A 9,531-nucleotide genomic window follows, 5' to 3' on the forward strand; every position below is an offset into this window, starting at 1 on the left:
CATCTCTCCATCCATCCATCCATCCATCCATTTCCTTCTTTTAACAACTAGTGACAGTGTCTACCATCTGCTGGAGGAGGATGAGAAGGAGCAGAGTTGGGGTGGTAGGTGGGGAGAGGGAAGGCAGAGTCAAAGGCTGACAAGTGCCAGCCTCTATGCTTCCCAAGGGTGTTTGCACAGTGTCTAATATGAGGCAGGCAAGACCCAGAAAGATGGACAATTCTAGGACAGAGTGTGGGTGGGTGTGCCTACCTTGGCCTGGCAACAAAACAGAGGGCCTGGGGCATCATCCTTTTGGGCAGTATCTCAGGTAGGAGGGCAAAAGCCCAGAAGCTTGGTGGGAGAAAAGTTTGGGGCTGAAGAGAGAATTGTAGGTAGCATCAGTGAGTGGGGACACCAGCATCCCTGGCCACATACAGACACATCCCCGGGGGCTCTTCCAAAGCCTCACCCAGGGCCCAAGTCTGATTTGCTTTGTTTTCCAGGGCAAGCTGGAGTAGCACCTCCTCCAGAGAGGCCTCACAGAGCCAGAATATCCTCACTAGCAGTGTGCATGGCCCAGGCCCCAAGGGACAGCGTTCACCCATCCAGCCCCTCAGAGGGGTTCAGGCTCACAGTGCACACAGGTGGGCCTCACCCCACCAAGCTGCCCAGCCCCTTGGTGTTGGGCTTGTGCAAAGGGGCAAGGGTCTCCCCTCTCTTCGAGGCATCAAATAAACAATTTCTCCTCTAATCAAGGGGCAAGGACACAACATAGCCTGAGGGTACAGGGCGCAGCTCTGGGCTCTGACATAGCTGACTCGGGGCCTCAGCTCTGCTACTTCCTAAGCTGTGGCGCTGGGCAAGAAACAGCCTCCCTGGGCTTTGGTTTCCTCATCTGTAAAATGGCGATAATAGGAGTCCCTCCTGTCAGAGGTGTAAGGCCTCAACAAGATGATGCCAGTTCTACGCGTGCATGGGAAATGCTCCGTAAACAGGGACGGTCGTTATTATCGCTGGTTTCGGTTTGCTGACAGGCACAGATTTGGGGTCTTTCCTGGGGAAAGATATCGGCTCTCTTATCACAGAAGGAGAAAGACCCAGGACTCTGTGAGGATGAATCCTGGCTTCAGGCCCCTGCTAGGGCTGACTTAGGAGCAGGTCCAGTGGATTTGTTCCCCAGAGATGGCCTTCCCGAGGGCCACCTGCTCCTAATTCCTTTCCATACCATGGCCAAAGGTGCTGGGCACCCTCTAGGAGTCAGCTCTCTCCCAGGCACTCCTTCTACACCTGCCCTCCCATCAGCCCCTTCATGGTGGGCATAGCTTCTCCCTTGCCAGGAACTAGGGTCTTGCCTAGAGGGACACCCAGTTGGGCTTGGCCAAACCAGGGCCCCTGGTGCCCACCTGGGCACTTGTCACTCCCAATGCTGAGGATCTAAATTGAATTTTCTGTCAATGGCCCCCTCTTAGGGGCTTTGTCTCTTGCCTCTGCCCACTCTGCTTGGGGTCGCTGGCACCTGTCACCTGGTCTTGCACTGCCCATCTGAGGGGACCCCTGGGGGAATACCCCTTACCTCCATCCCTAGGACGCCCCAAGCCCAATTCCTCTACAGCATTAATGGAGGCTGGCGGAGGCTCTCAGAAGAGTCCTGGGACGTTCTTAGTTTAAGCCTGCCAGCTTACCGGGGAGGGTACCTAAGTCCAAAGAGGAACAAGGGTGGGCCCAAGAGCAAGATGAGAACCAAAGAGAGAGTCAGTTCTGGTGTTGAGCCTGGACCAAGGAGCTAAGGACTCACGAGCAAGGCACCTGTCCCCCAGGTCTCAGTCTCCTTATCTGGGCTAACACGGGCTGAAGGATTAGCTGAGCTGACATTTCATCCACGATTGGCACAGGGCTGGGCAGCTCCATGGGCAGCCTGGACTCCAAGCCCTGTGCTCCCTCCACTTGAGGAGGTGGGCGGGAAGGTCGGGAGGCTGAAGGGCCGAGGGACTCCCCGTGGCACCCGCATACCGTCTAGCCCCAAGCATTCCCGGTGACCCCTCTCCCGGGCCAGGGCCAGCCCCCGGCAGTCACACCCCCCCCCAAACAGGCGTCCCCCTGGGATTCTGGTCACGTGGGGGCCAGGCCAGTTTGAGGTGGTGGCCAAGGCCCAGATTTACAAACGCTAGACAAAGGAAAGCCCTGTTCTTGCTGGCAGGAGGTAACGGGTTTGAGCTGAGGCACTAACGTCACCCAGGCCTAGATGAAATCCTGGTTCTGCTGCTTGCAAGCCACATGGCCTTAGCCTAGTCCCTGTACCTACCCCTGCCTCAGTTTACTCAATGGTATAATGGGGAGGGAGGAGGTCTAACTGGGGTAAAGGCGTGGTTCAACTCCTGGCCCTCGGAGGAGCCAGGCCACAGGGGCTCTTGCTGTTTGTAGGATGGCCAGTCCTCCCGTCAAGGGCAGCCCAGTGGTGGTCTGCAGGGTTGCTGCTGGGAAGGCTGGGGAGGGAGGTTGTAAGGTGTGTTAATCGTTATGCTTCTCTGCAGCCCATCCCAAGATGCTCACCCATGCAGTTGCCCAGCGAAGCTTGACTGTCTGCCCCCCGACCCTGTTTGAATGGAAGTGGGTTCCAACCCTGCCTCTGCCCTTTTATCCTCCGTGACCTGGGCCAGTACCTCCCCATCCCATGAGGTCCCATCCTCCGTCTGTAAAGCAAGAGGACGATGTCTGCCTAATCCCCAGGGTTGCTGGAGGAAATCTGGGAGATGGAGGATGTGGCCAGGCCAGGTGATGTGCTATGAGGAGGCTCCCGTTCTGTCCCACACACCGACGACCTTGGCTGACCCTACCATCCTGGGCAGCCCCGGAGCCCAGCCCTGTGGGAGCCATCACATACCCAGAGCGCATCCTGGGGCCCCAGCAGGAGGTACGAGGACCTCTGTAGCTGCTTCCCGGCTGAAGCGTCAGGACTAGCCTAGGGTGGCTTCCTTCGCCCTGGAGTCTGGGGTCTCCCTGCATTCTTTCAGATGGAGGGGCTCCCACAGCCCAGCAACTTCAAGGGATTTGGGGGGGGAGCCACCTCTTACATGCCCATCAATCTTTGGGACAGAAGCTGACCTCTGGGACTGGACCCTTGGACAGACTAACACGAGGGGCTGAGGCCAGCCCCCATGACGGGTGTCTTCTTCCCGTTGCCCACAGCACCCAGCACCGGCCCCTGGAATGTTTGCCGGATGCATGAAGGAGCAGTGAGGGGAGGCGCAGGGTGAACACGGCTTTAGGTCAGAGAACAGAGCAGCTGACCCCTTGCACAGCGCCTGCCACATCCAGCCCAGGCGTGGCTCTATCGGACACTGAGCACTGGTCACCCCATTTAGTCCCCACAGCGATTCTACAGAGTGGCCCTGGCACCCCCATTTCACAGATGAGGAAGCCGAAGCTTGGAGGCACGAAGTCAGCTCCTCACGGTGTTAGAAAAGTGGTGCAGCTAGATTCAGCACAGGCCCCGAGCTCCGCAATCCGCAGGCGGGCCCACGGCGCGGACAGCGCAGCCCACCACAGGCCGCCCGAGCACGGGTGCCCAACCAAGCTCTGCCCCGGGAATGTGACTGAACCCGGCTGGGGTATGCTACTTTTCCCAAAGCTGCCCTAGATCTCCCGTGCAGCAGGGGCTGAGAGCCTCTGGCCAGCCCCACCCTCACTCTTCAATCCGGGGAAAGTGTGGCTCAAGGAGGGAGGGGACATGCCCAGGAACACCGTGAGTGTTGCGGGAGCCTGGGACCTGGAGTCCAGGTGCCCTGACTTCTCCGACTGGGCTCCGAGCTCTCAGAAACATGGCACTGTCAGCCCAGCCGAGCAGCCCACAGGCACAGACCCGGGTGGGAGAGAGGAGGCAGAAGGCCCAGGAGGCCAGAACAGCGCGCAGACAGATGACACATGGGCCCAGCAATTCCTGACTCATGGCCACCCATCCCGTGACTCCACCCACCGCCAATGTCCCCACCCTGGCTCACACCCCACAGCCCGCTGCAACCTCGAGGCCCCTCTTGTTTAGGATCAGAAAGCCACAGAGGGAGGAAGGAGCAGTGGGGCCCCACCCAGGGCTGGGTGGGAAACCCAGACCAGCCCCGGGAGCAGGGACACGGACTCTGGGACACGCAGAGGAAGAGGCATTAGCGCCGATCCCCTGCCCCTCCCTGCAGTGCCCCGCAGACTTCCAGCCTGTGATGGCTAGCACCCTGGGGACCACGGACCCGGTTTATAGGAGGAAAACTGAGGCCTGCCAAGCCATCCACTTGGGTCAACCTTCTTAGCCACAAGACTCCTTTTGCATCAGAGCCCCATACCTGGATGAACACGTCAGGCTTCCCCACTGCCACTTCCTCTCCCCGACAGTGCGTTACTCCTCTGTCCAAGAGCCTTCCATTGGCTCCCCATTGTCTATGAGGCTCAGTTCTAACTTTTCAGCCTCTTATTGAAGACCTCAGCCTGCCTCTGACCTGTAACCTTTCCCTAAACATGTCTGGGTCTCCCACCTCTGCACCCTTGCCCACAATAATCCTGCTGCCAGGAATGTCCCTGGTGCTAGAGGCCTGATGCGCTGGGGAAGAAATGAACACCCACTGAGGGGCTGTGGGGGCTCGGACACTGTGCTCCCAGAATATCAAGGACTCCTCACAGCTGGCTCTGAAAGGCCCATGTGGCAGATGCTGAGGCTCAGGGGGTGAGGTGTCCAAAGCCGCTGGGGCTGAGCTGTGACCACAGCACAGGGAGGGGCAGGGCCCCACAGACCTTCCCGGTTGCTGGCAAGCTCTCAGCTGCTCCACAAGCTCAGCGTAGCCCTGAGTCTGTGAGCCTATCTGATTTCACAGCAACTCGGATCTGCTCACTTGGCGTCCTGACCCTCCCTCTGCCCTGCTTTGGGAGCAGGTGACACCCCAGGGTGTACCCCTGCTGATGCGGAGCTGGGTGTAGGCTGTGGGCACCTGGCTTGGGGAGGGGGCTGTGGGTGTGAGGAGCAGGGCAGTGCAGTGGCCAAGGGTACTGACTCCGGGACCGGCTGCCCAGTTCAAAGCCCAGCAGGTTGGCTCATCTCTCTGTGACTCAGTTTTCTCCCCAGGAAATGGGGGTAAGCGGAACAGTGACCTCACAGAGATGGGGGATATGCATTTCTGTCGCCAGGCCATTAGAGCAGCACCCCCACAGAGGACTACAGAAGCACTGAGAGCTCATGGTATCATTACCTTGGGTCTCCCCGAGCGCCTTAGGCTCAACATCACAACTGAAGGAAGACCAAAGGCCTCCGAGCACCTGCCAGGACGGGGGGAGGGCAGGATATTGGCACCACAGCCTGCCCCTCGGCACTGCCCCCATCCTGGCTTCTGGCCCCCAGGCGCACCAACCTAGCCCTCCTGCCTGATCACTGTGGGGTTCTGCAGAGACCCCAGCATGCACCACCACTCAGCTCCTGGGAGAAGGGAGAAAGGCAGGCTCCTTCCCGGGTACGGATACCCAGCTTTGCCCCTGTGCTGTTGCCCCAGGCCTGGGATGACCCAGAGAGGGGCCATGCCAGCAACAGCACCCCCACCCGCCATGGGGCCACTAGCAGCCACCCATGCCTCTCTCCCTGCCTGGGGCTCAGCATAGACGAGGCGCCCCGGCTGGGCTGGAGACCAGTGTCTGGGATGCGTGATGGAGGTTCCAGGGCAGTTAATCCCAAACCTGGTTGTCCTTAAGGGTACAAATTTATCCTACCCCCAAGTCCTTTATCTCATGGGATGCTCTTAGCTGAGCAGAGCTGCTGCTTCTCCCTTTTCTTTCTACAGCTGAGGCCCAGAGCGGTGGAGTGGCTTGCCCAAGTGCACCAGCAAGCTCGTGGTGGATCCTAGACCATGAAGCCTGGTCTCTGGGCTCCCAGGCCTAACCCTACTAGGAGGTTTCTCTTGCCAGTCCCTAAAGGTGACCGACTGTCTGGGAGAAGATAAGTCATCAGCATGTGTGGGGTGAGGCATGGGTGTGGGCCCGAAGCTTCCACCCGTGGGAGGACCTAGGAGGGGATCAGTGCAGGTCAGAGGCAGGGCAGCCTGAGAGCCTGAGGTCCGGCTTCCTTTCTCAAGAGGGTATGACTCCTGGCAGCAGCTCCCACGGGAAACAGTAGAAGCGCCACCCGCGGGAAACATGGGGTGGGACAAAGGGGGTGCCGGGCAGGGTTTCCTGTCGGGTGGGTGACCTGTGTGCCTGTGGCCCTGGGGCCAGGCCAGGGTTAGGCTTTGCAGCATCCCTGGCTCAGGCCCAGACCACCCTGAGTCCCATCCTCCAGGCCTTCCCTGGCTTCCTGTCCCACTGGCCGCACCCGCCCGGGAGAGAGGCAGGGCCCTGGGGCCGGGGGTGGGGTGGGGGTGGGCTCCTCATATGCGCTCAAGTTTTCTGGGGTGAGAGCAGGCAGACTGCCCTGGCCTGCTCGGTGGCCTCTGGCCTCTGACCTCTAGACCTCCAGCTACTTGTTTTCTAGCAAAAGGACTCCACAAAAGCAGCAGTGGGTTTTCTACCCAGCAGTGCACAACTCCAGGCACAGCTGAGCAGGGCCGCAGGAATCAGGCCCTCCCGGGGGGCCTCAAACCACCGCCTTCCCCCACTCGGGGCAGAGGGGGAGTGTCACTTTTGGGGAGCCGTGAGGGAGGGACGAGGACACGAGGAGAAGCTGAGGAGGGGACAGCTGCCAGGCCTCAGAGGCAGAACTTGCTAGTGCTGAAAGATGAGGGGGGGAGCAGAGCCCCTTCTGCAGAAGGTGCGGTACCCCCGCTGGGCAGTGCAGCCCCCACCCCGGAACAGCACCTTGTCCGACCCTGGCACGGACCCAGGGTGTGAGCCCTTCATCCCACTCCCGGCCTTGCACGCCTGCATCCTGACATGCGTCAGGGGTCGGGGGGGCGGGTGGGAGGGGGGCTGGAAGTTTGGCCCAGGGCTGTGGGGCCACGCCATGGCCTCCGGGTGAACTCAACCTATTCCCTGTGTCTCAGGAGCCAGAAACTCACCTGTCCGTAAGCGGGGATGTGGTGGGAGCTTCGAGGTTGGTGGCCTGGCCTAGGGATGGGGAAAAGGCTTGAACAAAGGCCCTCAGCCCCCCAAACCCTGCTCCTCCTGGTTTCCTAGGGCACAGGCTTTGGGCAGCCCCAGCACCCCAGGTCTCTCTCAAGACTGCTGGGCAAACAGGTGCCTCAGAAAGCAAAGAGGTCAGAATGTCCAGAAGACTCCTCCAGCCTGCCGCAGACCCACCAGGGACAAAGGCCTCTCACAGCTCAGTGTTGCGGAAGAGCACAGAGGGGAGGTGATTTGGGTCTGACTGGGGCTGGGCCCTGCCTGAGATCACCCCAGGGACAGGGACAGAGCTGGGAGCCAGGTTTCCCGTGTGCGCCGTGGGCAGCCTAAGAACCTCCCTGGGGGCCATGCTGGGATGGGTCTGATCCCAAGGGCAGGGGCTCACTTTGGCCACACCCTGGCTGCCCAGTGCAGGGCGCTGATGACTTATCCATATTACTGCAATCAAACAGGCCCTGATGGGGCCAGCTGTGGGCCCAGATTGATGCTCTGCCTGGAAGGACTCTGTTGGGGATGTCTGTGGCCTGAGGTGAGCAGGGTGGAAGACAGAAGCCAGACTCCAGCCTGGTGGGGAGTAAGGGACTAGTTACCAGAAAGAGTTACTAAGACAGCCATGGGGCAATAGTGAGTTTCCTGACCTTGGGGGCATGCAAGCTAAGGCTGGGGACACACTGCCCGAGGTGGCATTCTGGGACTCTTGCCTAGTACCTTCATAACCATCCCTGTCCAGGATCCATATTCAGTTGTGGGTGGTAGGATGGTTGGCCCGTGTCACCAGCTCAGCCACTGGCCCCCCACTTCTTTCCCTTTTTTGAATTGGAGTATCCCAGCTATAAGAAAACAGCCTTGGGCTCATGAGCTCGTGGGACTCTTCCAGGCTGAATACCCCCAAATCCTATCGCAACAGAAGCAAGGCCTGACAATGCTCTGTGTGGCCTGGATGCCCACCCTCTGGGCCCCTCATGCTGGGCACCCGGTGGGTTTAGCTGTCAGCGCATCTGGGGAAAGTGTGCCTAAGCTTGCCCAGAGCCCAGGGTAGCCTGCGGGGTCAGCCGCACCCCGATGGGCATCCAATGGCTGCCTTCCTCCTGGGCTTCAGCTCAGCCTGGATCCTTGGTCCACCCTGAGATGTTGCCTGATGCCGGCTTGGCAGGGAGCATCTCCAGGCCAGGGATGGTCTTGTAGTGAGCCCAGGCCTGGCACAGACTTGGCTGCCAGGAAATTGTTTCTCAAAAGAAGGAGAAAGAGAAGGAGCAAGGAGGAAGGGGGCAAACAGGCATATGAACCCAGGTGGGCTCTCAGAAGCACAGTCCCGACGGGCCCCCACAGGCCCCCACAGCGCTCCTCCTCCAGGTCCCAGCGGGACTGTGTCTTCCATAGCTAAGACACGCCGAGCCGGCTGGGTAAGGCTTGAACAAAGGCCCTCAGCCCCCCAAACCCTGCTCCTCCTGGTTTCCTAGGGCACAGGCTTTGGGCAGGAGGAGGCCCACTTCCCCTGGGGCTCTCCACCCAGGGGGCTTCCGAGAAGGCCCGGAAGTCCCCAGGGTTCAGGGCCTCTGCACTCTGCCTATATCTGCTCTGGCTCCCAGCACTGCAGAGGAAGGGGACACTCCCCCAGCTGCTCAGTCTGTGGGAGACTAGGCACTATCTCTGCACCTTGCCGGTTGTGCCCCAACAGTGCTGGGGTCCCATCCTCCTGGAATGGCAGTGGCCAAGGGACATGGCTGCTTCATGACGGGAGCAAGGGGTCTTTGCAATCAAAGGTGATCCTGCCCATCCAACAGGAAGAAAATATATCACAGGGGTGAGGGTTCCCCAGAAGTTCCAGAAGATCTGTGTTCTGACGACCCTACTCCTTGCCCAGCCCAGCCCGGGTCCTGGCACATAGTAGGTGCTTAACACCTATTTGTTGAATTCATCAGTGGCCTGCTGGATGCATATGGATGCATATGCCTGACTTGGGCTCTCCTGCCGAGGGCCAGCACTCAGCAGCAAGCTCCAGGGGATGTGACAGATGGCGGGTGCACATGCGCATGCCCCTCTGTGAGGCTGGGGCTCTGCCCTTTTGAGTCCTTCCTGGTCAGAGGACATTTCAGGGCTGGGAGGGTTCCCTGTAGTCAGCAAGGCTAACACTTTCTCTGCCCAGATGGAGGTAGGAGAGGCCAAGGAGGGCAGGAGATCAGAAGCAGGGCCGTTCCCGAGGCCAGGACTCCCCATACCAAGCCTAGAGGCCCAAGAACCCCAGGGCTGCCCCGTCTGTCCCCAGTGACCCTTACGTCCAGCTCCCACGCCAGTGTGGCCCCCTCCCCTGGCTCCATGTCTCAGCCTCCTGGCTGCAGCCGGCCTGAACTGCTTACTTAGACAAACAGGGAAAGCGGCCACGTGACTGGCTAAGGTTTCCTGGACCAGAGACCGACGGGGACACACACACACACACACACACACACACACACACACACACACACA

The 9,531-nt window shown here is 59.9% G+C and overlaps 1 protein-coding gene across 7 annotated transcripts in view; it reads right to left on the bottom strand.

Moving 5' to 3' along the window:
• ZMIZ1 (zinc finger MIZ-type containing 1) overlaps positions 1–9,531 on the bottom strand; it is a 232,484-nt gene that overhangs the window by 151,013 nt on the left and 71,940 nt on the right. The window lies entirely within an intron of this gene.

The sequence above is a fragment of the Callorhinus ursinus genome, unplaced genomic scaffold (assembly GCF_003265705.2).
Source record: "Callorhinus ursinus isolate GAN/ISIS: 27379988/994484 unplaced genomic scaffold, GSC_fseal_2.0 scaffold31, whole genome shotgun sequence".
Taxonomy (NCBI): domain Eukaryota; kingdom Metazoa; phylum Chordata; class Mammalia; order Carnivora; family Otariidae; genus Callorhinus; species Callorhinus ursinus.